Below are 20,997 nucleotides of genomic sequence, written 5' to 3'. Positions count from 1 at the left end.
AACTGACAGTCAGATGTGACGGACTTTGCAAAAAACTACACGAGTAGATTTGACAGCGTAATTCTAAGTGCCTTGATTCTTCTGCACTGTGCCCAGGCTTGAGTCAGGGCGGAAGGACAGTTCTGCACAGGGTGCGCTCCTCCAGCATCCAACTACTCCACTCTCCCCCTTCTGGAGAAATGGATGCAGCTTCGAACAACTCTGCAACTAATGAGGTGGTGCAGAGTTCATCCAGCCCCCCAGCACAGCCAAAGGCAGACTTACTGTGAAGCATAAATCCTCATCCTCCTCCCATACACACTGTATGGACCCTGCCAGCTAAAAAGAGGCTGAATTTAGTCCGGGTTCCATCATGCCATACTCCTGATCCCCAGAAATTAAACGATGATCAATCAGCTCACATTTCCCCCTAATGTATTACTTTCTTAAAAGTTCTGATATCAGACAAAAATCACAGGGTCTTTTTCTTTGGCTTCAGAGCTGTAGGAATGCAACAAGCACTACACTGCTCTGCTGTTGCAAGATGGAAATATTTTGCCTTTTAATGCAAGCTGAGACAGAGAATTCCCCTTGCTTTGTCAGCCAGGGACTTTAAGAAAACCTCCCAAGAGCTGCAGGCCGATGAAATGCCACCAGTGGGACCTTTCTCCCCCTGCAGCAATTGTGTCTCTCTCAAAGCGCTGCATGAGTTGCATGGACTGAACTGATTATGCATTCCAGTCAACTGGTACATTAATTATTTTAGCATGGCTTGACTATGATCAAAACTGATGAAAAACCATGGCAGTGGAAACAAAGAATCAAGTAAAGAAAGGAAATAAACCTCAGAACAAACTATAGAGGAAGACACAGCTTATGTTTTCTGTGGGTGGGGAGAAGATGGCTCTCCTGTCCACATTCTGGGATTTGGGGCAGGCTAAGTATGATGGCTAGCTACAAAGGATGGGGAAATGGCAGCACCAGGCTCTGGGCGTGCCTTCATTTCACCAATAGGAATTCTTGTCCCCAGACACTGAACAAAAGGTTCTGCTGCCCTTCCCTGCCTCTGACAAGGAGTCAGTATGAAAACCATAAACTCCCCACTTAGCAGCTCAGAGTGATTTTATTACCTGATTTTTGGAGCAAGGGCTTTCAGCCCTCACTTACTGCGCCTGTGCCTCAATGCATCCTGTTTATCACTTAAAAGTGCTGCAGAGACATGCTCTCCCCCTAGCCCAGAAGGTTGTTAGGTCTTTCCAAGTCGTAATCACCCCAGCTTTCCCAGGCACGGACTGCAGGCCCTCCTGGGCTCCCTCGTAAATACCTCGTCATCCCAGGATCTGAGCACAGGAGCAGTGTCACAAGAGAGATGTACTGTGCCACGCATCTGAGGCTCATCCTGCTGCACGTGGACTTGATGCACAGCCACCTACATTCATCCGGATGCAAAACTCCTGTGCTCCTCTCTGGTGAAAGCCAAGAGTGCCAGCACGCAAACACCTGAATGCCACGTGTTCACATCCTCACAGTCTGTCAGGTAACATCTTTTGTACAACTTGTGCTCTGCCCCTGGAAAGGAGTAGATTAGTAATTCTGCTAAATGCCGTGTATGGCCTTGAAAGAGGTGTTAAGAAAAATCAAGTGTGACATGATGATTTGCAGTGTTCAGATACATTCTGAGCTCCTCAAATTCAAGGGCTCCTAGAAAAAAGAAGAAATTTTATGCTTTTTGGGACAGATGAGCCTGGAATTTTGCCTTTTATCTTCTGCCTTACTTGCTCAGGCTAACCCACATTCTAGCTATACAACACCGGATTCTGAGATGCATTAATTTGATGATACATACAGAGATTCCATCATCTATATTCCTTATATATTTAAGTATCTCCAGCACCAAGGAGAAACAGGACACTTCAGGAGAAACCTCTGGCGACCTTTGTTGCAGGAAAGGTTTGACCACAAGCTTTTGTTAGAACAAAAATATAACTGAGCCACAACCAGCTCAGCACTATTGCAGTCAACCAACAGTGGCCTTACAATTTGAGATCAGCAAGTCCATGGGAGCAGGCTGGCCAGCAAGTAAAACCTTCCACACAGAGAACAAATGTTGTCCTCTGTCTGGGTCAAGAGAGTTGGTTGGCTACAAAACCAGGTTGGCTACTGCAGCCAAATCTACCCTTTTAATGAAGGAGAGACAGGACACTGAAATGATGAAGCTTTTGTACAAGCCTACTTGTCCAGACGTAATTTCTTTTCTTTTTAAAGCACTGTGCTATTGTCTCTGTCATCTCTACTTCTACTTCCTTTTCCTCAGCACAAATCATAGCACAAGCACTTTGACAAATAATGGGTTTGGTAGCGGGCTCTCTGGGCTGCCAACTGTCAAATTCAGAAAGCAGGACTGTCACATCTGCCAGACCGGCTCTCACACCTACTGTCTAAGGTAACATCAGACATTTTGCAAAGTCATGCTAGCAATAATGACATTACATCTCACCATACCATATGCTCCTTCCCTGCCTCAGGACACACACACCAAAAGGAGTCTGCACACCTTTTTATTACAATGGCTGATAACCTCAGTTCACTGCAATATCTGAGCACCCTCTTTTGTTTAAGGATGTCAGCGCTGTCCCCAGCGGCACATGCTAATGTCAGCAAGTCACACAAATGTGAGATGGGTCATGATTTGTTTAGCATCAAACAATCACTTGGCATTTTTTAAGCTCCTAAAAGAAGATATGACTCCTCTTTTGGTAGAAGATTTCTTCTTTCTAACTTCTCAAAACAGCCTTCCTTCTCTGAGGCTTACTCGCATCAACCTTCCCCTTTCAGTACTAAAGGCAAAGAAAAGGGAAGAACATCAACTGAGAAAAATGATGAAATGTGTTTTATTAACTGGTACGGCCACGAGATCATACAGCTGAAATACACCTTTCTTTCCATCCCTTTATTTTACAGTGTCCCTGCAGGACACGTCTCCATTGCTGCTTTTGTTCTGATCAGGGCTATGGCTTTTGAAGAAAGTCTCCCTCCTGCCTGGGCTCTTGCTTGTGTTATGGGGTGAGCCTGCAGCTGAACTGAATCCCTCCCAAGAGGAACTAAATTAGAAGCACCAAGCTGTCCTGGAGCACAACTAATGGGCATGCACTCCGTGGGACCTTACTGCTCAGAAGGAAAAGAAACCCTGAAACGTGCCTGATGTAGTCCTCAGGATCCCAGCAACAAGTTTGGCACCACAGAGATCCTCCCCAGCTGGTCTACATGACTTACTGATGCTGTTATAACCATAAAAACAAAGTATTTTACTGTCATTCATCTTATTGTCACCATAAAAAAATAAGAACATAATATTATATTTTAATTTAGTATTACAACAGCCTAATGGTGACAGCAATCTTGAAGCAAACAATGGAGAGAGAAGGGAAGAGAGAACAAAGTAGTTTCTGTTAAAACAACTAACAATTTCTGTAGCTGTAAAATTAATTCTATTACTCCTTAAAATATTTCTCTGACCTTCTTGCCTAAACAGTAGAGAATGGTTATAGAAAGGAAAACATAAACCAAACTGAATTAAAAAAAAACACAAAACACTACCTTTCTCCCACTGAACTCCATGAAAAATAGAAAATTTTAGGTAGTAGTTGCAAAAACAGCCAGTAGAAAATTTCAGGCTGTAATGGCTTTCTAAGATGACTGTGTTGACATCTCAGCTTAAGGCAAATACCCTCCGATATCTTTCTCAGGATGGGCCTTCTGTACTTTTTCCTACATCATCAAAAATCTTGAAATTTTAAAACTCTTTCGTAATTAATTTTAGTTGTAAGATGCTCAATCCACTTTTCAGCAGCACACAGAAGGTTAAGAATCCTGTGACACGATGCCTAACTCTCTCAGTCACCTCTTCCAACTATTAGGAACTAGCTGCTGAGCTCACAGAGGTTTGCAGGCCACTTGGAGGCTCCCAGAAGCCACTCATCTACACAACCTACAATGCTTGTGTAACAAGAAGGGACACAGCATCTTCTGCTCACAGTCCATTTTTCCCCTTGCAAGCAATAAGAGCACAGATTTTCACTGGAAGTTGTTAAAAAGTACGTGGTGATGGAAACTGCCTTGCGCTCCCAGTGCAGGAGACAAACTACAGCCAGTTGCTCCACCTGCTCAACTTCTGTTAGACATTTCTGGACTTGATAACAAATTTGAGACCAGGAATGACCCCAAGTGCTCTTCTGAGGACCTGGCCGAGGACAAGTGAAACCCCTTCCTTGTACCCCAGTATTTCTTGAGAGCTTCCCCTCTCCGTCCCATGTCTCACACTGGCCCTCCACACGAGACAGCTCTGAGCTCGCTGCAAGCCGGAAGCCAAAACGAGGAGGAAGTCTGTGTAAAATCCACAGTCTCACTTCACAACTGCTGTCCGTATTCATGAATGAAAAGGGCAAAGTCAGCAGGGGAAGCTGGGCCCAGTCACCACAGCTAACATGCTATCTGTCCCCTTTCTTAAAGCAATCAATTTGCACGTGTTTCCTTCAAAGATAATTGTTTCTATGAGCAAGACCCATCGTTTCTAGTGAGCTTGACTTTCAAGAGAGTAGCTTCGCACTTAACCTCTCATCTTGCAATTACCAGAGCCACCTGATAAGGTTTTGGAACTCTAATAACCAACCTCAGTGTTTAAATCTCATTCATTAGGGACTCTGGGTGTGGAACAAGAGTGAGAGGCTGTAACACTAGCTCTCCCATCCAGCCCTTGTCACATCACTTTGTCTCCCTCTGGTTCCATTTGCTACCTGTAGGACACGGGAAATGAAAGAGAGAGCTTCTGGCTTAGAATAGAGGAAATTCAGAAACCTAAAAACACTATATTCACTAAGCCAGTAGAGGAAACACAAAAGGAGCTAGGATCCTTAAAAGACCAGCTAGTCCCGTAAGTGGTGGAGGTCAGGACAGCTGGTTTATGGGGTTTTGCCTCTGGCACAATAAGGGGCATGCTCTGAGCAAAGCTGGCCCAGCCCTGGGAGCCCCACAGCTGCTCACACCCCTGTGCCCTCTCCCATCTGCAACAGCATGGACGAGCCTTTCCTTCAGAAGGTCACCAGCCTGTCGCCGCCCTACATCCGACCGCCTGTTTCATGAAACTGCTAGGAATTCAAGGTCTTTGTGATCTCAACCTTTCTGTTAAATTTAGCTCAAACTGGCCAGCGGATTCCAAAGCTATTACAAGGAGACTAAGAGAAAGATAGCAAGCTCAGGAAAGAAAACAAGCTGAAATATCAGTCCTGGCCCTTGAAAAATGATGTTGGACTGGCAAGGAAGGTAAACAACCAGATCTGATGTGAAAATTCAGAGCTGCAGTGCTAATTCTGCAAGATTAATCAGTACCAAATCCAAGCAGAGCCTTGCCCAGGGAGATTTATTTTACTTATGCTGCTGTGAAACACAGCTTTACTTTTACTCACCATGAATTGCATTCTGCTTATGAATAATATTAGTTATGTTTTCTGGGGAATTAAACTGTAATCTTTCCTCTGTTCCATTTAACACATTCTATTTACTACTGTCACTTGTTTGTGATGCTACTCAATTGCAACTAGAGAAACTGGGACAACATTTTGTTCCTATGCAAGACAGGAAAAGTGTATCTGAGATTTAGGTACAGATAATAGAGTCAGATCTGCTTCAGATGACACAGGACAAGTGGGTGTCTGGGGTTTTTAGAGGGAGGTGAGGAAGAGAAAGGGTTTTTCCCCAGGAGGATCGAAACAAGGTACTTTTTCTTTAATGTGATTCATGATATAAGATAGATAATGACAATATCAGTTACAAAGCTCAGTTTGTGGAAAATTCAGTTTGCTGCATATTGCTATGCATTTAGCGAGCACAGTTAGTAAACAGAGGAAAAAAAAACAAATTTCCAACTTATTTTGAATATTGTACCTCTACATGCATACACATGGAGTGATATGGGTGAAATACAGTCTGCTCTCTTCAGGACTTACTCAAGCTGCGGACAAAACTGCTTCCAACCTGCAAAGTTCTGCCATCCCAAAGCCAGCACTCACTCAACAGTTTCATTTTTCAGCACCAACCAGCACACATTTTCACAGTCTATTCCCCTCTCTGCGTTCCTCGATCTCACACTCAGTGTTTCATTTTGCTGCCCACCACCAGTGACTGCAGCACCACATAACGCTCCCGTGGCCAACAGCGCAAAATGAAAGTAACCCAGCAGCCTCTGCAGAATCACCAACTGCACAGCCTTCCTTCAAAGGGACAGAAAAGACAACATCCAGCTTTCAGCAACCGGAATGCAACTAAATAAAGCCAACAATCAGCACAAAATCACTTTAAAAGTAATACAGCAGTTTCTAGAAAGTGACAAACCCCCTCCTCTAGCGCTAGTCTCTCGACTCGTGTTTGATGCTAAAACGTACAAGCTTCAACCAGCAGGTATATATACATTTAAAAGTAAAATATACTTCAGATTAACCAAAGTATGGCTTTAAACACAAACTAAGAGATTTAAATATTAGCCAGGAACATTAAATGCCTTTAGGCTTACGCTAATCCAGTATGATACAGAACATACAATTTCAGCTTAGAATCCCTTCAGAAGCAAGAATCACCCTTCTTGTGCATGTAAGAGGACATCATTCAGCCCAAAAACGTGCAGGGACATCCAAGCTCTGTGAAAAGATTTCATCCACCCATGAACTTGCTGCTTTCCTGGAGGTTTTTTGCAATTGTTAATGGGATATTATCATGAAAAACAAACTGATTTTCAATAAAATCTCTCGCTGTGAGAGTGATGTGTTCCCCTTACTCCCACAAGGCCAAATCCCCACGAGCACAAGCATATCCACATTTGTGTCACAGAAAAAAAGCTAAATGGAAACCAAAAATCCTTCACTGCCATTTGAGCATTTTTTTCGGAAGTGCTTTCCTCAAAGCCTCCTCAAGTTAGTATTTGCTATTTAAAATCTTTGCCTTTGAAAAATAATGGCAGCTGATCTGCATGCAAAAAACATGGGGTATTTTGGTATTTTGATTTTTTCAAACATTGAGGATTACTGGCATCTGTGAACAAATGGCCATGGACTCCCTCCGCTTTCTCTCCCATCAACATCACAAGCCACCCGCTGGAAGTGGTAAAAGACTTGTAATTTGGGGCTTTTCCTGCATCATAAAGTTTTGCTGGAAGCTCTCCAGAATAAGCCAACGAGGCTCTTTCAAACCCCAAACGTACCCATTTATGTGCTTAACATTCAGGACTCCAAGAAATGAGCTGGGCTGCTCCGATTTGTAAGCTAAACATCGGCACAGCCAGCAGTGTAACCCAAGCCGGGTAGCAGTACCACAGCTGACTGCCCGGGGAGCTGAGCCGTCCTCCCTGCTTCTCCAGCTGCCTTTCCCTCTGTATTGCAGGGACGAGGCCAACAACAAACGGGCCTGCTACTGTTGGTGCTAATCGCCTGCTAGTCACGTCAGTCTGAAAGGCAAACTGACACGTCTATTCATTTTCACTGTTCCCAGTATTTATAATATCGTTTCTCTAGGACTGCAAAGTAGCTGCCAATTATTACTAGAATTTGGCACGCAGAAGCTCATGTGTATGAAAAAACATGATCAAACAATATGCAGCTCATTAAAGGAAGTTTGTAACTCCGTTTCCTGCTCTAATACCTTGTTTTTATCTCTTGGAAGTATTTACCACACCACCTGATTAGGCTGAGCTGCTTATGTATTTTGAAAATACAAATTATGCCATCAGTCGTCTGCTGCATGACAGTAAACTTGCAATTACACAACTTCGGGAGCTCCTGCAGCACACCGAGCACAACCCAGCCCCAGGTGCCAGCAGGTAACAGCCAGGTTACCCAACTGGTACCCACCCACAAAGAAAACTGGGGCGTAAAACAGTTGAACCTTGTGCCCAGGGTGAACGGAGCTGCGTCTCTCTGGGTTACCTCTGCAGGCACACAAAGACGGCAGCTCTTGCAGAGCGGCTGGCAGGTCTAACAGTGCTACCTCAAGGCTGATCTTTCACAGTGGGGCAATGTCAATAAGGCATGGAGTCCTAATCCCATTTCAAAACCTCCTCCCATTCTTTTTCTTTCCTCTCCTCCAGCTCGCCTTTCGCGGTGCTCCTCACAGAGACTAATGCAGACTATTCAGCCCTTCTCATCTGCACAGAAACACACCCAGGGTCGCTCCTGGCCTCCAGGGGCACGATCCAGGACTGTGTCAGCTCACCGCAATTAACACACCACCAGCAGGAGACACAGCCAGCTGAAGGACCTTGAGAAACCCACCCTTAATACGTACATTCCTCCTCATTTCTATCAGCCAACTTAAAAGCCCCTCCCTGCACAACACGGACAGCAGCAGTCAGAAAAAAAACGCAGGTGTAAGTGTTAAACTGCAGGGCTTAGGAAGGCTTTCCAGTCTCGTATGAAATAATTCCCTCAATGGTTAACAGCCGGCTATTCTCTCTGCTGATGTGACACGCTATCTCAATTCACACGCTACCGGATTCCCGAGGCTGCAATCCATTCAGAAAGCCGGCGCAAACGCCACGGCCAATTTAAGATCTAAAGGAGGCTTTAAAGCATCGGCTTACACCTGCGGAAGCCCAGTGCCAGCCTCCGTCGGAGGGGAGAGCCGCACCTGGGCGCCTCGCTGCCCTCAGGAGCCCCCGCCGCCCGGTGCCGGCACCACGGCAGAGGCAGCCGCAGAGCGCTGCTCGTCTGCTTCTCCTCGTGATGTGGGAGGGAGCGGCGATTGGTCCCGCGCAGATCTGCATGGCACCAGCGATCTATTTATACAGCTCCAGCGGGATGAAACTCTGCCTAGAAACTGCAGCCGGCTCTGCAGCTCTCGCGCTGATGAGGGCTGGATGTCTCTCGTTCTGATTCTCGTGGTATTCCCTGCTAAATGACAATTCTTTTAATTTTGTGTGGGGGAGAGCTGCCGGCGTGTTTTGCACGCCTTTCTGTACGCCAGCTTCAGGATGCTTGCACCCAAAGGATTATCAACTTCGTCGCTGGGCTTTAGATTTCACATCTGTGATTTACAACGCGACCACCAAAATTAGGCAGCGGGTAACACTCTCCATTAGGCTCAGTTAGTCAGTAGGCACTGACAGTTTCTTTTTTTTTTTCCTTTTTCTTAAACATATGAAATAATAAAACAACAAAAAAAAAACCCAACAATTATTTTAGAGTCATTCTATATCCAACTGTCATTTGTGAGACTTTCTTGTATTATTAGTCAGAGCTTCTGGTGACAATGTAACCCACAAGACTGAAACTTGAGTGGTTTATGCATGTCATCAGAGCCTGAGATAAAAATGCTGCCATTGAAAGTGGGAGTATTTAATTTTTTATAATACTTTTGTACTAGTATAAAGCATTCATTTAATTTACATCGGTGACTCTTTTCTTGAAGAATTTCTATCTGTTTGATCTTTTACAAATATCTAGTTCTTTTCTTCAGATCCAGCTCAGAACTTCAAAGACATTTTGCCACAACTTTTTAATTAAATTCCTACAACTCCTTAGGGTTTGAGGTTTTTTTCCTTCTTTCTTCCAAGCCAGGTCACAGCAGTTGCAAACGCATTATTGCAGCCCCCGTTCCCAAATCTCAAACGCTAACGTGCAGCTGAAGAGGCAAGGATCAGTTCTGTTACGTGGACACTGCTCAGCTGCTCAGTGTAGTTGCTGCTAGGAGGTAAGCAGTACCTTACACCAACTCATCTCCACAGGCCCTAAGAGGCAAGGTTACAAATCCCCCATGCCAGCAGAAAGGCTGAACCCCACCACGAACTGGCCACAAAGGAACATGGTGACTCCATGTCAGCACAGGCACACTTGTGGATGGTCACACAACTGGTCACACGGCACTATGAACCAGAACCTCATCACTGGCTTCACTACTACTAGAAAACCTCACCAAAATCAAAGTATATCAGAGCATAAAACGACAACAAAAAAAGCATCTGCTGGAATGAAAACCAGATGGATCAGTTCATTTCATTGCAATTCTCCAACAGTTCACACCGTTCCCGTGCTGCTTCCCCATGCTCACGGATTCACACATGCACAATTTTGGGAAGCGGGGGGTTAAGAAATAGGTTTTATGAACAAGCAAAGAATTAGAAATTAAAGAACTGATTCATCAAACTAATTAAGCACATGATTAATTTCCGTTGTCTTCAGTGGAGCTTGACTACGGTTAAAGAGCTCTGTCGAATGGGGGTCCTCAAAACACAGCGCTCCTCACCCTGTTTGATCTGATCAGGGCTTTAGGTGAAATGAAACCTTTAAAGGAACTAAAGGTAGGGAAATGGTAGGTTTAGCAAGTTAGAGCCTTGTAGGAATTCTGCTGGTTAGGAAAAGCCCCATAGTGGCTGTGTAAATTTTCATCACCTCTAGCAGATTTTGAATAATGCAGTGGCCTTTTTGGCAGCTTCACGAAGCTGTAATCTGCACAAGAAGTTCTACAATGTCTCAGCACTTCCTGGGGACTTTTAGCAGTAGGATAGTCTTGCAACACAAGCAGAGATTAATCATTTTCTAATGCATAGTAATAAATAATGTATCCCCCATAGTACATAAATTAAAGCCGTAATTCCATCCCAGTTCCGTGATGACACCAGAAGCCCAAGATGGAATTTCAGCTTCGTTATGACCAGTCAGGATACACATTATTCCTTAAATTATGTTCTGAGTGTTGATAATGAACTGAGAAGTTCTGAAGGCATTACCAAAAAGAAAGAACATGCAATTACAAGAAGAAAGCAAAATTATTAATTCAGATATTGTTTGCAGAACTTGCGAAAGTAAGCACTAAATCTCATCCCTGAAACACCCACTCAGCAGACTTTTGGCGAGGCACAGATCACTACGACTACCAGCAAAACCTGAAAGTTCTGCTAGTAGCAGAGAGCAATGCCCCCACCACAGCAAACAGCATGAGACTACACATGAAAGTACACTGTAATGTACCAACTGTACATGACACTGCAATGGACTTACAACCCTGAAACGACCCGCTCCCGGAACCATACACGGTATTTTACTTACAAGTCAAACAAGTATTGTACACGTACACAACAAGCCTAAAATACCAGGAGAAACTCACAATAAGCTTCAAGTCCATGCTCCTCTTCGGTAAGATACCTACTGAACAAAGTAAAAAGCTCACGATGGAATGTTTTGGTCCTTCTGATGACTGTAGAGAAAACACTGTGTAAACTCTAAAAACTTTTCATGAAGAACATGGTCCTAAATCTTTTTTCTGCTGGTAATTTCAAGAAACCTTGTGAAGACTCTGAAGACATCTTGCAGCCCTAGTAACAAGCACGTTAACAGGAGTAGTTTAGAAGCATGAAGAGAGAGAGCCAAAACAATCATCTAGAGTTATGTGCTGTAGTCACCCTGGACTTCTGTTACCAATTCCTATGACTTTTAGCAAATCCTGCAAGATTTCAAGTAGGCCCAGCGTCAGCTTTCTCTCTAAAGCAAGAAGAAAATAACCTTCTGACCATCTTATACAAACAGAGCACAAAACTTCACAGCATCTTGAACACGTGGAGCGGGTCCAAGTTCTGAACTTTTTTTTTCAGTTTTATTCACAAATTTGATCTTCGATCTACCTCTCGTCCTTCTTGATAATGCGAGAATGTAAGCAGCACTCATGCTCTCTTGCTCTCCCCTTGCATTTTCAGCTTAGAGAATTGTAAGGAAAAGTAAAGAAAGGGAAGCCTAAAAATTATGATAAAAAGTCATACAGAATGGTGCAGGAAGTTGACATTCAAAAAAGCTGAAAAAGTTCAAGCCTTGAGTAAGAGTTTTTGAATATCTGAGGCTTCCCCACAAGCCACGTATTACTTGTTCCTTGCCTCCCTCTTTCTCTTCCTCTTTCCACTTCCTTCTTTTGATGTTACACAAAGCCTTCAAACCTGAACACCTGGTCTCACATTCCTTAGAATGTAGAGCACCTTAACAGGAGTGGGCTAACACCCAGTGACTTCTTCACTTTAACTGGCTTAGATAACCAGCAACATTTCACACTTGATACAACTATTTGCCTCGGCAATTAAGGGCACGCATTTTCCAAGAATCCATTTTCTCACCTTTTATCCTTCATGACTGTTCATACGATTAAAAAAACACGAGAAAACATAGTGAGGACAAAGAGAGCAAGACAATCAATGCCTAGAGCTCCTTGCCTTCATGGTATCTATACAAGAAGCATATCATCACCTCTAAATAGCAACCTGAAACCTACTCAAGAGACTTACATAAGACGTGACTCAAGAACTAAAGCAATGAGTGTCAAAACATTCAAAGACACAGTACCCTCTGCTCCTAGTACTAAAGGAATAACTGCTGGCAATATACAAAGGAGATCATTGCATCAGAGAAAAACTGCAGTAAGAACTTCTTAAGAGATTCGAAACCACCCAAACCAGTGAAGCCACACACTTTGTAACAGAAGTACAATACAATACTAGAAAAACTTCAACCAGATGTGGTCTGAAAGGTTTCTTCTGTCTCAGCAAACTGATATAAGCTCCCACCCTCCATCTGCCTTTCACTGGGAGCTCAGGGAAAGGAACGATCTTCTCTGAGACCTTTTAGCTAGCAGGTTATATTGCTTGTGATATATGATTCATAGGAATGGCAACATAACACAGAGACTAAAAGGTGACCCTGTAAATAAATGTCAGCTGCAAAATCGAATACCTTTCCAGGTCAGAGCCGAACAAACACTGCAATATTGACAACATAAGCAAAATGCTGAAGAAGAAAAAATCTACAATGAAAAGAAAAAAAAACTGGAAGTAAGCAAGAGGCAACGTGAGAGGGAGAGAGCGCATTGCAAAGTTAACATTTGTACAATTCTGACTGATTCGGGTTCTTCCCATGCTCATCACCACACCATCTGTGCTTAAATAAAAATGGAAGGGTTCTCGATCACGTTTCCATGCTTTGTGCTAATACCACTTTCACTTTCATATTTTTTAAGGACTACACAAGTTGTTGATTCAGAAATTCATCTGAAACACTGCTTACATAATACATACTGGATTGATTCACAATTTCTGCCCAGCAAACTTCAGGAATACCATCACTGCACTGGTCATAAAAACATACAGCAGGAACTGTTGCTCACAGTGCTTTTCTTTCAATCTGGGAATTATGTTAAGCGACTTGCAATCTGAAAAGACATCACATATCATACAGCTGAGTTTGAGTTTTGTTAATTGATTTCCTTTCCTTGCTCACTGGCACAATGCACAAGCCAGCATTCTTACTAGCAGTAGTGAAGATTCCAGTGCTTGCAACTCAAGGAGAAGAGCAGGACTTTAGAACCATGTAATTACAAGGAGGAGGAAAAAGTGTTATTAAAGGGTCCACAGTGCTGGCACAGCACAACCCTGGAGAACACAACCCTCCAACACTTGTTACAACAAGCTGTATAGTGACGACTTCCCCCACTGATACTGCATCCAGAGATGCTGACAAAGCACTACAGAAAATTCAAATTTCCCTCCCAGATGAAGGATGGGGGCAACAGAAAATAGTTTCTATTCATAAGATTTTTAAATTAACATTACTAACTTCAAATTACCCATTGCCAATGAGTTTTTAGGTTGTTCACATAGAGGCGTTAAGAATCCAAAGCAGAAGCTGTTCCTACCATCAGATTATGGCTGGTGATTCGTTCTTGACAAAATATAGGACAAATGAACATACAGCTAACGCATACTGTGTTAATTATGCTGTGGTGCCACGTAGTAACCGTGATGGGAGTTCAAATAATTGTGACAGATAGGGACAGAAACAGTATTACATATAGTTTACACTCATACTCGTTAAGATGGCAGCTATAGCATGGGAGGACAGCGCTGTGAGGCTGAAATGATCTCACGTGTTAGATTAAATACCAGAATGGGGGGAAGTTCAGAAGGCCAATTTCAACACTGTTCTGTAACTTCAGTATAGCTCCCATTCCCTATTACTGATACCAGCTCGAGAAACGATGTCACTATTTACACTGTAAGCACACACCGGCCTTACAACCTGCGAGCACAGCGCTGAGGATGCTGTAGGGAGCGCTGATACTTAAGACAGCACACTGCCAAAACACAGCTAGTTGTGGAGGATGAGGTCCAACCAGCCCTGGGCAGCTCACCGGGCGCAGATCCTGTGGCTGAACACAGCAACTCCCATGGGAGGCTGCTCTGGTTGGAGACATGCCATAGCCAATCCAAAACAGCTCGCACTGACCAAGATAAGAGAACACACGCTAAACATACATACAAGTTTATGTATATTCACATACGAGCCCCTTCAACAAAAGCACACGTTTACAATATGCAATTCTATTTTCTGATGTTAAGGTTTTGTCGCCTCCTCCTCGCACTCCCTGCAAAAAAAAATCTCCACTCACTTTCCTCAATCATTAATCATATCAGACTAATAAACATTCTGGCAGTGACACTGTTTAAACAGCCTTCTCTCCACCCAAAATCCACCGGTAAATATTTTCGCATACAAGACGACCATCCCACAGCCCTGCCTTTGAACGCTAATCTAACAGAGCTCTGCAAGCCAGCACAGTGAAGAGCTGCTCTTTGGGAGGGGGAGAGCAGGAATGAAATGAGAGAGGGGCCTTTAAGATGAAATAAAAATAGACTCCCTTGATCCTACCATGACATGGCCCAGACATTCTCCCTGTGGGGGAAGAAAATGTTTCTTACTGCAGTGATAGTTTTTACAACATTTTCTTCTTCATTTTTTGTTGGTTTTTTGTTTTTGTTTTTTTCCCTGTGCAACTCTGCTTCCTGGAGAATGCTTCATATAAAAGACGAGACACTTGGCAACCCAGCTCTGCTGCTTTGTGAAATTATTTTGGCAATGGCCCTATGTGCCAACTGCATTAAGCACACTGTTTATTTATTTATTTGTTTAGGGAAAAGTCAAAGGGAGCAAGCCATAGAAGTAATGTGTGGCATGAAAACCAGAGATGAGATGGGCAGGGAGGGGCTGGAGCCTCTGCTTTGGGAAAACCTCAGCATCCGAGATGAGATGATTCCAACCTCAAAGTGTTGCCGCTGCTCTGGGGCACATGCAGTGATTCCTGGATCCCAAGGCATTTAGCAAACATCAATTAATTAATTAATTAAGCCTCAATTCCACAACAAAGCCTGGTATCATTACACATCTATTTTGCATATGGGTAAAACGAGCTGCACAGTAAACCTAAGCCGCGCCGATCTCGCCCCATGCCCCAAGGCAGGAGGCACGCCGCCTGGCTCTGCCAGCCTCCCTCCCTCCCACCTCGAGTGAAACCTGAAAAAGCAGAAGTCTCCCCATGCCACCCTCTCCTAAGGGCACATGACCTCTGGGGAGGGACCTCCACTGATAAAATCAATCTCCCCCACACCACACAGCATGGCTGGGACGCACCTCAGCACCTCATTGGCAGTGAGTCAGGGTGAGGCCCTATAGATGATCCAGGGTTGTGTTCTTGCAGAGGCAACAGCACAACCTCCAAAGGGTTGAGGACTCAAACAAGAAACCCCGATTTCCTACTCGTACCACCATGTGTTCAGCAAGATGGCCGTATGCTTGAGGACTGGGGCATGGAATGTATTCACACTTACAAGAAAACAAGATGCTTTTCAGAAACAATGGAGTATTTTGCTTACAACCATGATTAGCTCCATTTATTTACACCAGGGACCAACAAAGCTTGGCAAGGCACCCAAGGGGACACCCAGCAACAGCAATTCACAGAACTGTCAAACTTTCAAGCTGAACAGGAAGATGTGAAAGGGAGAGGACATAGTCTACCTACCCAGAGACAGAAGCAAACAGCCAACTCCAGCACTGCAGAAGAGTGAAGTTCTGCACTTACTGCTCTCCCAGTATTTCCAGACTGCAAGCAGCAAAAGGCCCGGGCCACCCCAGCCACTGCTCAGCAGGCACACCATCACAGAAATGCTGAAGTGGGGTCTGGTGCCCTCCGGACGATGCTACCACATCTAACTAACACAGCCTGCTGCAGAAAGGTACAGAAAAGCCTTTTCCCCCACCTCAGAAGGGGGAGGCTGGAAAGAACAGCCTGGTCTTGGAAAAATTTTAAGCAGTTTGGTCTAGAAGAATGCTACAGCATTCTCAACGTTTGTTTGGGCGACTGTTAAAAAAGCATTTGATTTTGTTCCTAGATAATTGACACAGCAATCTAAATCTGTCTAGACTCTTGCTAGAAGAATAGGAGTAAAAACTTCCGTCACTTCCCCCTGCCTTGCTTGTTCTAGAACATTTTCCAGGGATTTCCGACCTTCATTTCTAGGCCAGTTCAATGTGATAAAGGTAGTTATCTCAACAGCAATGCACAAGCCCAATTCTACAAGATTTACTCAAGGCAAAGTGACCACTGGTTGTAACATAAGTTCAATGGGACTAAGGGCTCAGGACAGTGAAAAGCAGAACTCAACACGCGAGCAAACCACACAGCAAGCCTTGCCAATCATCCGTCCTCATCCTCCTCAGTGGAGCCCACATGCAGCTCCTCTGAAAAGGATCTGATCTCGGTACTGGAAAGGGTCAAAGATACGAAACCTCCACAGAGAAGGCCCTGGCAAAATTCCCCTCACCTGAAGGAAAGAAATGCCAAGACTCCACAACTAAAACCATAAAATAGCACTTCAAAGTGGGGGTTTCAACCCCTGTACACCAATTTACAGGTTGTCCACAGCAGATGCACACCGTGGGCTAGGAACCGCTGCTGGAAATACAAGTCAAGAACAAGCAAGGGAAACCTCAGCACTAGTTGTCTGAAACCATGGTCTAATTAGCCCAACATAGGCAAATCTGAAGTCAAGAGGCTTTGCTTCTGTGTAGATCCGCTAGGTATTAAGAGACACATTTTGTCTCAAGGCAAAATTTCACACCAAAACATTAATAAACACATTTTTTCTTTAAATGTAAACCTCTTTTAAAAAATAATTATTCTCTACCAAACACATCAGCAAAGGCAATTAAGAGGAATTGAGGTATTTTAGCTTGAGTCTGTCCATCTCAAAAGCCTCAAGTGCACAGCACTGATACGATATGAAAGACAAAATACCACTGTTTAAAATTCAGTTGCAGGTAGCTTACTTGCAGGGGAGAATGAGCTTATGACAGAGAGACAAGGTTTGAGGGCAAAGGGTAGGACAGGACTGCACAGATGAGAGGGACAAGACGGACTTGTTTTTGGCTTGACACTTGCCAGTGAAAAAATAAGCGTGAGTCATAGTAAAGGTAACTCAAAGTGTGATGTGACTGCAGGGGAGAGCTGAGCAGACCACACTGCATGAGTCAGCAGCACAGATAAAAAGGGTGATAAGAAGCAGCAGATGGGACGTGTCTTTACTAAAACAGCCCTGCAGGACACAGGCCTCCTCTGCTCTAATAAAACGTCCGTGCCAAGCTGCCGCGCGCTGGCGCATACACTTGAGATCCCATGAATCAAAGCAGCCTGCGCGCCGAGGTTAGGAAAGCAGCTGGCAGACAGGTGCAGACAGATCCACGTGCAAAAAGGCATAGAAAAGCAAAGCAACGCACACACACACGCACACACACACAAACCCGAGCGAGTGCCCTGGGACAGCTCCAGCCTGGCTCAGACAACAGGGTGGGGAGGAAGGGAAGGAGGGAAGGAAGCTGTCAGCGAGATCGTGGCATTCAGGCTGGCCGCTGGCCAGCTCTTCTGCTGCTGCCGCTCTCACTGCCTTCCCAGTGCTTTGTGCTTCACTGGCCAGCAGGCAGCCACAGCAGCATGGCTCGTCTACGCCTTGAGAAGCTTCCGGGCTTAAAGCTCCGTCTCTCTGTACAGGATTGCAAACCCTGCAAAGCATTTAACCCCAAGAGACCAGGCATCGTGCCCTTGGGTAGAAGAAGCCATGTGATCATAGCTGACCTCAAATCAGGTGCAAAAATGCAACTTGCCACCCTGACCACAGCTTGCAGTAGCAGTTCTTCGCTTTGAGTCCCGTCAGAAAAGACGAGGGCCTTCTGTCAGCAGCTCACATGAGGACAGAGTCAGCAGGAGCTCACGGCACCTTTCATCTTGCTTCTTGGCTGAGGTAAATTTATACCCTGCCTGCAAGGAGTAAGATGGAAAGGAAAACGCTCTATTTTTAGGTACAGGATCCTGCTTCACCAGGTTCATCTAATTTCTAAGAAACAAACCTTGGCAAAAGGTACGTATTTGAGGGTGATGAGAGACGACTTGTTTCATATCCTTTTAGTGCAGCTCGTAGCATGGCTAGCATGAATCTAAGCAAATCTGCTTCAGTCACATACATGTGGCAGCTGCTTCTATCCGGGAGAGCTCGTACATTCTGGCAAAATAGATTATCAGTATTTCATTTTTTCCAGCCTGTCGTGACAAAATCAGCACGTTGTGCCCAAGTATTTCAATGGAGTCAGAAGGTGTGTCTACTCCCTCCCACCTCAAAACATCCCTATTTATAGGTGTCAGAAATTGGCAGGTACATCGAGGAGGAGCAGCTGCAGAGCCTCACACACTCTGCACAGCAACAGCTCTGTTGTAACAGATTAACAGGCAGAGAGAGAGAGAGAGAGAGAGAGACAGGAAAGCACTGCACTTTCCTTCTTTACACATGTCCCTGCTTTCAGACAGCCTCACAGTGGCAATGACAGTCACAGTATGTCTAAAGCCAAGCCGGACAAGAGCTGATGCCTGCCCACCCCAGCCATGGCAGGGTCTGGCTCTGCATCGCAGCCACGTGCTTTTGTAGGCTGAGCGCGCCCATGTGGAGGAGGAGGCCAAGGAATTGCTCTCCTAAGGACAGGGCAAGTATCAGCAAAGGGGGAGGGCGGTCAGCGTGTAAGAGAAACGGCAAAGTTAGTTTTCATTTCCTGTCGGTTTTAGTCTCGTCAAGAGGCTTTGCTAGCTGCTACTTCCATTTTCTGGCCTGCCTGCTGAGGACTCTCTCCCTGTACCCAATGGCAGCAGGCTCCTGCTCAGTGCAGCCCTGATGCTTGCAGACCCAGTCGCTGCTGTGAACCAGGCTGCAGCCCCAAATCCATGCACTGTCCCACCTCACAGCTGGACAAAGCACACGTCAGAGCTTCCACGGCTTAGAAGAAAGAAATGCACCGAGTGTCTGAAAGCAGACGTGTGACTTTTCTTGCACAGTCTCAGCCCTTCCAGTTACACCTTGAGGGGTCTGGCCATCCAAAAACAACTCCACGCTCATTTAGCCACTGGTTTTTGCACTTAGTGGGGTCTTTGATTTTCTTGGAGGATGCATTTCTGTGCTCTCTGCAGGCGATCCCTGAAACACACTGCACCATTTGTGTGTGGGCACAGAGTGCTTGCTAACCTGATGGGAATTACTGACAAATTGCCATCACAGCTCGGGTGCAGGCTCAGCAAGGTCCAGATAAGTGCTGCACCTATGTAACTCCTCAGAACAAATTAATGACAATTACTGATAGCTCTGCAAAAAGGGTTCATATGTCACTCGGCCACATTGCACTGGTAATATAAGCATTTACGTGCATTGGCTTTTAAAAGCAGCCAACAAATCACTCAGCCATTCAACCCAAGATGCGAGACACAGCCTGGCAGGGGTGACACCCCACAGCAAAGGTGGCTGAGGACAGACAGGAGTTGAGCTAGGAGAGCAGAAGGCAAAGGTACAAGCGATAGAGCACAGGGTTCATGTTGCTTAAACAGCACACTGTGTGCCAGGAGCAGTAATTCCTACCCTGGGTGAACTGTGATCAGCAGCAACACCAGAGCAGAGGAAGTCATGGCTGAAAGAGATGGAAAAGGAAAAATCACCCAATCTTCAGCCTGAGCGCTTCTCTGAAGATTTGTCTCATCCTTAATTCCTTCCCCAGTTTCCAAGAACTGCCAGTTCATGCACACAGTGAAGGACAACACTGAGCCCGCCTTGTATCTTTGCGTTCAGCTGATGTTTGTGAAGCTCTCTCAGAAGAAAAGCACCAGAGTCCAGCAGAGATCAGTGTTATCTCACATGACCCACACGTGTCTGTGAACTTGCTGCCCTCCATGCGACCCACAGCCATCTCTGCAGTCCTGAAGAGACAGGGGCATAAAGCAGTAAGCAGCACTCTGCTGGCCTTTTTCCAGGAGAGATTATGTAGCTGCAGCACATCAGAAGACAGAATATCTAACTTCATTTCTAAGACCTCTAAGCGCTCAGTCTCATTTGCCGGTTCACAACTACATGAACTTGAAATACAAAGTCACTTTCACGAGATCCAAGAACACAACTGGGAACTGGAAATGAATCACTTCCTTAGATTAAGAAAAGGGGGCTCAAAGGGTACCCCTAAAGACCCACATTCCAGCAGGTTCGTGCTTCAAAGTGCATCTATCGCACACCAAGGCTGGTTGCCCAGGAGCAGGCCAAGGTCTGAGCGCAGAGCAGGAGGAGCCTCACGCCCTCCTGGGAGGAATGGGTGCTAGCTCACATACATTACACTCATCCCTATACACATGCACAAGCATGTGCACATGGTAGGTAGGGTTTGTTTTATAAAAACATGTTTATAAATGTAAAAACTAACAGGCACATTTCATTATCAGATTACGACAGTCCATACCACATTCAGATGCTGTATCTATTGAAACGATTCAAATTCAGTTTCTCTTGACAGCAACATTCAGGAAGTTAGGTGCTTGCTGCTGAAGTCTTGAAGAAAAGTACATCTGGAACCGACAGAAGCTATTGACTATACTTGTTAAACCAGGTACAACCAACATCTTACATCAGCTTTCAGGAGCTGCAGCCTTTCTTCTTCAAGGCCATACTGAGAATCTTATTTACTCCAGTGTGTTCAACAGGCCAAGCTTAACACTTACCTCAAGTAAGAGAAAGATGTAAAAGGAAACAGGAGCAAAAATAACTTCTTAACAAAAGCAGTGAGAAAGAGATCAGGATCTACAATTCACAAA

At 44.8% G+C, this 20,997-nt stretch overlaps 1 protein-coding gene across 8 annotated transcripts in view; it reads right to left on the bottom strand.

Annotated features, from left to right (window-relative positions):
• ATXN1 (ataxin 1) overlaps window positions 1–20,997 on the bottom strand; it is a 202,629-nt gene that overhangs the window by 149,816 nt on the left and 31,816 nt on the right. Inside the window, exon 1 of one of the 8 annotated variants that reach the window (XM_048940515.1) lies at window positions 8,603–8,710. The exons of the other annotated variants lie outside the window; for them this stretch is intronic. The gene's annotated coding sequence lies outside the window, so the exon portion shown is untranslated. Of the gene's footprint in view, window positions 1–8,602; window positions 8,711–20,997 lie in introns of those variants that run through there. 8 annotated transcript variants of the gene reach the window in all.

The sequence above is a fragment of the Lagopus muta genome, chromosome 3, assembly GCF_023343835.1.
Source record: "Lagopus muta isolate bLagMut1 chromosome 3, bLagMut1 primary, whole genome shotgun sequence".
Classification (NCBI taxonomy): Eukaryota; Metazoa; Chordata; class Aves; order Galliformes; family Phasianidae; genus Lagopus; species Lagopus muta.
The sequence above is the reverse complement of the archived record's forward strand: the minus strand, read 5'-3'. Positions and strand labels throughout refer to the sequence as shown.